Source organism: Zootoca vivipara, chromosome 17 (genome assembly GCF_963506605.1).
Source record: "Zootoca vivipara chromosome 17, rZooViv1.1, whole genome shotgun sequence".
In the NCBI taxonomy this organism is placed as follows: Eukaryota; Metazoa; Chordata; class Lepidosauria; order Squamata; family Lacertidae; genus Zootoca; species Zootoca vivipara.
Genome location: NC_083292.1, coordinates 28,363,044 through 28,369,043, shown reverse-complemented (window position 1 = coordinate 28,369,043; position 6,000 = coordinate 28,363,044).

Sequence of the window (6,000 nt, the reverse complement as noted above, 5' to 3'; positions counted from 1 at the left end):
TCCACTCTGACCTTCCGTTTTCCCCTGATGCTTGATTCTGGGAAAAGAAGTCTTCACGATACTTTGCTGACTGCTTGTTTTGAACTAATCCCGGGGAATGCTTTTTGAAGGGGGAAACCGTGAAGGTGTGGGAAGATTCTGGGCATTTTTGAAGGCACTTTTAAAAAGAGAGCTAGAATCATAGAGTTGGAAGAGACCACAGGGGCCATCCAGTCCAACGCCCTGCCAGCTAGAGAGAGCGAGAGCGCTAGCTTCTTATAATTCGATCTTTACTTTTCCCTTTTATACCCCAGGGGGGTAAAGGGAATAAGACTCTCCCATTTTCAGTTGCTGGGAGGACTCAGTGCAATAACAATAAAGATGAGGGTGCCTCTGAACACGTGCAGAGTGCATTTCCTCATTCTAAGGGGCCCACTTATCATTTTAGAAAGCAGTCCCAACCTACACCTATCTCATACCTAGAAACAGAACCAACTACCATTGCTCCTTCTAGGGCCACATTCATACCATAGATTAAAAGCCCTATGATGCCATGGCTTTCCCCAAAGAATTCCAGTATTTTTAAGGGTGTTGAAAGTTGTAGGAGACCCCTATTTCCCCTCACAGAGCTACAATTCCCAGAGTTCCCTGTGAAGAGGGGTTGACTGGACTCCAGTAGACTCACCATGTCTTAAGAGAATCCACAGAATTAACCACTTCTAAGCTTCCCTCCAGATTTGTGCTGTTTTTGAGGGTGTTTTCTGCAACATGTTGCTGATGCAATAAAAGAGCATTAGGGGTGGATTCATACATTTCCCATTAGGACATTATTCTCTGTGTTAGTGGTGTTTGTTTTAAACATTATGTTAAAATTCTTTCACACTTTGTGTTCAGGCCTGCCTTCAACCTTTACCGAGGTGGTATTGTTGCCTGAGGCAAGGCAAGAGGCCTTCAGCTCCTGTATCCCTAGATCAGGAGTGGGGAACCTCCAACCCATGGGCCAGCCTTGGCCCACCAGGCTTCCCCATTTGGCCCATGAAGAAATTTGGGGCAAGCCACAGGTAACGGCAGAGCTTGACCGAAAGAGTAGGGCTAGCCCAGTGCCGCTTTGTGCAGCTCCCAAACAGCCTGACCAACAGCACTGCACAAAATGAGGACCCAGCACTAAGCAAGATCGATCCCCCTTCACAGCTCTAAGCAGGATCACACCCTGCCATCAGAAGAGCAGGTGGACATAACACCACAAAATACATTGCTTGACTGCCAGAAGTTTAATGCCATCCATTGAGCTAGGGTTGCCAAAAATTTTTAAGATCCAGGACACAGTACTGCCTGGTAGAAAGAGAGATGCTTAATAATAATAATAATAATAATAATAATAATAATAATAATAATTACAAATTATTTATACCCCGCCCTTCCGACTGGGTCTCCCCAGCCACTCTGGATGGCTTCCAACAAAGATTAAAATACATTAAATTGTCACACATTAAAAACTTCCCTAAACAGGGCTGCCTTCAGATGTATTCTAAATGTCAGGTAGTTGTTTATCTCTTGATCTGTGATAGAATCCAAAGCTGAGACTAAGGGAGAAGGAATATTCGTGGGGATGCTGCGAGCCCCTCCATCTAATGCTCAGGTTATGTGCAAATGAAACCATATAGCCTAAAGACACCACAGTTTCTGCTCACCTTCATTCCAAGAAAATGTGTTACTGCTATCCGGAGGGGCACTTCTGCACGATAGCACAACAAAAGTGGGGAACATCCCACCAGCAGCCTAGGCATTTATGTTATACAAAGTTACAGGATTTCGGCAGGAAGGTACAGGACATGCACTGACTGGAGATGAAGCTGTTTGTCTACTTCAAAACACTGGGGTGCAGTGGTTCCGCTCCTTCCTCCTGGGCCGTGTTCAGAAAGTGGTGGTGGGGGATGAGTGTTCGGACTCCTGGGCTCTCACTTGTGGGGTGCCTCAGGGCTCTGTCCTCTCCCCCATGCTTTTTAACATCTACATGCAGCCGCTGGGAGAGATCATCAGGGGGTTTGGGCTGGGTGTCCCATCAGTATGCGGATGATACCCAGCTCTACCTCTCTTTTAAATCAGAACCAGGGAAGGCGGTGAAGGTCCTGTGTGAGTGCCTGGAGGCGGTGGGAGGATGGATGGCAGCTAACAGATTGAGGTTGAATCCTGACAAGACAGAAGTACTGTTTGTGGGGGACAGGAGGCGGGCAGGTGTGGAGGACTCCCTGGTCCTGAATGGGGCAACTGTGCCCCTGAAGGACCAGCTGCGCAGCCTGGGAGTCATTCTGGACTCACAGCTGTCCATGGAGGCGCAGGTCAATTCTGTGTCCAGGGCAGCTGTCTATCAGCTCCATCTGGTATGCAGGCTAAGACCCTATCTGCCTGCAGACTGTCTCGCCAGAGTGGTGCATGCTCTAGTTATCTCCCGCTTGGACTACTGCAATGTGTTCTACATGGGGCTACCTTTGAAGGTGACCCGGAAACTACAACTAATCCAGAATGCGGCAGCTAGACTGGTGACTGGGAGCGGCCGCCGAGACCACATAACACTGGTCTTGAAAGATCTACATTGGCTCCCAGTACGTTTCCGAGCACAGTTCAAAGTGTTGGTGCTGACCTTTAAAGCCCTAAATGGCCTCGGTCCTGTATACCTGAAGGAGCGTCTCCACCTCTGTCGTTCTGCCCGGACACTGAGGTCCAGCACTGAGGGCCTTCTGGCGGTTCCCTTGTTGCGAGAAGCCAAGTTGCAGGGAAGCAGGCAGAGGGCCCTCTTGGTAGTGGCGCCCGCCCTGTGGAACGCCCTCCCATCAGATGTCAAGGAGAAAAACAGCTACCAGATTTTTAGAAGGCATATCAAGGCAGCCCTGTTTAGGGAGGCTTTTAATGTTTAATAGATTTTATTTTTCTGTTGGAAGCCGCCCAGAATTATTATTATTATTGGACGTGTCTAACTGCCCTGATATACCATCATGAATACAAATGATCATGAATGCAGAATAAAAAGGATGTCTGAAGGGGCCCTTAGACTGGTCTTTAATGAGCATTTGTTCTGACTTGTTTGCAGGGCAGTAATACAACAATAAGCATTTGTCCTGTGTTTGCCCTAACTTGCTTGCAGGGTGTTTACATGTCTTCCTGTTAACCATTCGTTCATCCCATACATTTCCCAGTCACTTTCCATAACTGCAAAAAGTCTATTTTTTCATTTTTAAAAAGCCAGTGTGTTGCAATAGGGTGACACAGAGCAACTTTAATCCATGTTGACTGCACAAAGATAAATTTCCCATATGCTCTTGAATCTTTCCTTCAAAATAGTGACAGTCTAAAAAACACCCCCAGAGATGAAAGGGAACCTCTTCTATGCAAACACAGTGATCGGTTATTTTATTTCGAGTATTTACTTACCACTTAATGTTCAGAATTCAAAAGCGGCGAATTGGGCATGATAAGTTTGCCCTTCAGGACCAAAACCTTTATCCAGTGCTGGAGATATTTTGGAAGTTTTTGCAAGACACCAAGCTTTAGATACAATTATAACTCAGGAGAAGGACCCAGGTGGCGCTGTGGGTTAAACCACTGAGCCTAGGGCTTGCTGATCAGAAGGTCAGCGGTTCGAATCCCTGTGACAGGGTGAGCTCCCGTTGCTCGGTCCTAGCTCCTGCCAACCTAGCAGTTCGAAAGCACGTCAAAGTGCAAGTAGATAAATAGGAAGGTAAACGGTGTTTCCGTGCGCTGCTCTGGTTTGCCAGAAGCGGCTTTGTCATGTTGGCCACATGACCTGGAAGCTGTACGCCGGCTCCCTCGGCCAATAATGCGAGATGAGCGCGCAACCCCAGAGTCGGTCACGACTGGACCTAATGGTCAGGGGTCCCTTTACCTTTACCTTTGTAACTCAGGAGAAATAGCATTCTGGCCAGTAGGTGGCAATAACCAGGCCCATTCTGTGACCTTGCAGCACCATTGAAATAAACCTTGGGTTAAAGATACTGTAAGGGTTTTTGTTTTGTTTTTTACAAGCACATCCCTGTTTTAATCTGTGAAATGTTGGTGGGTAAGAAATGCTGCCTGGCCAAGATGTTTGCTTCTGTTAATACTGGCAGAAAGCAGGAATCTTTTTCTTTAAAGGAAGCACTGTTGTTTTTTTTAAAAAACACACACAGTCCAGCTGGTTTCTCCTTTCTGACATAAAGCACTGCGAGGGCTGGCTTTGAAGGCCTGTGGGAAGGATAACAGGACTGCTGAGTTGGATTGCAATAGTAATAATTGCAATAGTAATAATAATAATAATAATAAACCCACACAGAGTAGACGCTTGTTGCTCTTTTCCAAAATTTGGATCCGGTTCTCGAGTCCCCTTCCCAACTGCAACCTCCTTTCCCTGCGGGCCATTACACCTCCTGTCTCCATAGCAATGGATAAGGCAGCCATTTTATGTCTGTCAGGGAAGGGGAGGGCCTGGGCCTGCCTTAGTTTCCTCTCATGTTGTCTATGAAGTGCAAGGAAAGAGAAGAGAAGAGACAAAACCTGCCCTCCTTCCCTTATGGGGTACACAAGAGCCATTGTAGAGTCCTTTGTAGGTTCTCCATTGGCAGGAGAAAATAACAGAGGCCAACCAGAGAATATTGAGAAGCAAAGCAGCTACGGTAGTAACCTTGATCTTTATTGAACTGTTGCAACAGGGTGCTCCCCTCCCAGGCAGGAGGAAAGAGGAGGACCTAGAACAAAGGCGTGCCTGCCCTTATATAGACATTTAAAACTGCCCACCCTGGAGTCCAAGACCACCCCCAGAAGCATCATACATACATCACAGAAGGGGTGTGGCCCAAGACCACCCCCCAGGTACAGTTCACACAGCATCATTGATACATCATCTTTACATCACTGACATGTCACAAAAGGGGAGGCGTAGACAGGGGTCACACTAGTTCAACCTTGGCAAACATGTCCAGACAAGTCCTTGGTTCAAGATTAGCATAAGCAGACATGTCATGGCAAGACCCAGGTCACAGGCAAACACCTCTGAAGTCCCACCACCCAAAGTACAATAGAACTTCCTTTGCATGTCTGGACCTCTTGGCAAGTCTGGTGACGAGATTCACCTTTCCTTGACTGGCAATCATGTTATGTACTGCTGATTGGTCCACAGGAGCCACCCAATCCAGCTCCAGGTGGAAGTGAATCCACAACCTGATTGGCCCGCAGGAGCAGCCAATCAGGCTGCTGGCAGAAGTCAATCCGCAACCTGATTGGCCCACAGGTGCAGCCCTGAAGTAGCCAATCACGCAAGGCCCATTGTGTAAATAATGTATATAAGCAGACATTTTGGGAAAAGAGCCATTCTTCTCTTCTTCTTCTATACAAGCCGAATAAAGAGCATGAAATTCACTCTCGACTCCGAGTATATTTCAAATCAGCTCAGCAATTGTCACCACTGGGCACTTCCTGGAGTCCCTTTTTCAAGGGCAAAATAGTGTTGGAATGGAGGAAACTGGCAAGGAGTTGATTTTATAAAGCTAGGTAACTTCCTTGAGCTGTCAAGTCGAAAGGATACCGAAGGGAAACAGTTTGTATTAAGAAAACCTATAATGCTTAGAAATTCATATAAATTCATTACTTCTCGCAACCTCCCTCATTTCAACGCCATTTTATAACATTGGCCAAAGACTCCCAAAACACCCAGTATCTGGCATAATCCGATGTACCACAGGCAGGGATTCACCCATGCTGATGGTGTTAGAAATCCAAAATCCATTCAGAATATCACCAGCCGTTTGCATCCCTCTGGACTCAGGGCCGTCTCTAGGGGCGCCGCTGCGCCTGCTGAGAGGTGTGGTGGAGGCCGCCCCAGGCGCACCTCTCAGCTGTTCAGTGGCTTCAGGCCACTTTCTGGAGGCGCGCGGGCCTGGGGCGTGCGCAGGGCTTCGGCCCTCCAGGGTTGTGCAGGGCTTCGGCCCTCCAGGTGGCAGCCACGCTGCGCCCGTCCGCCGCGCTGGGAAA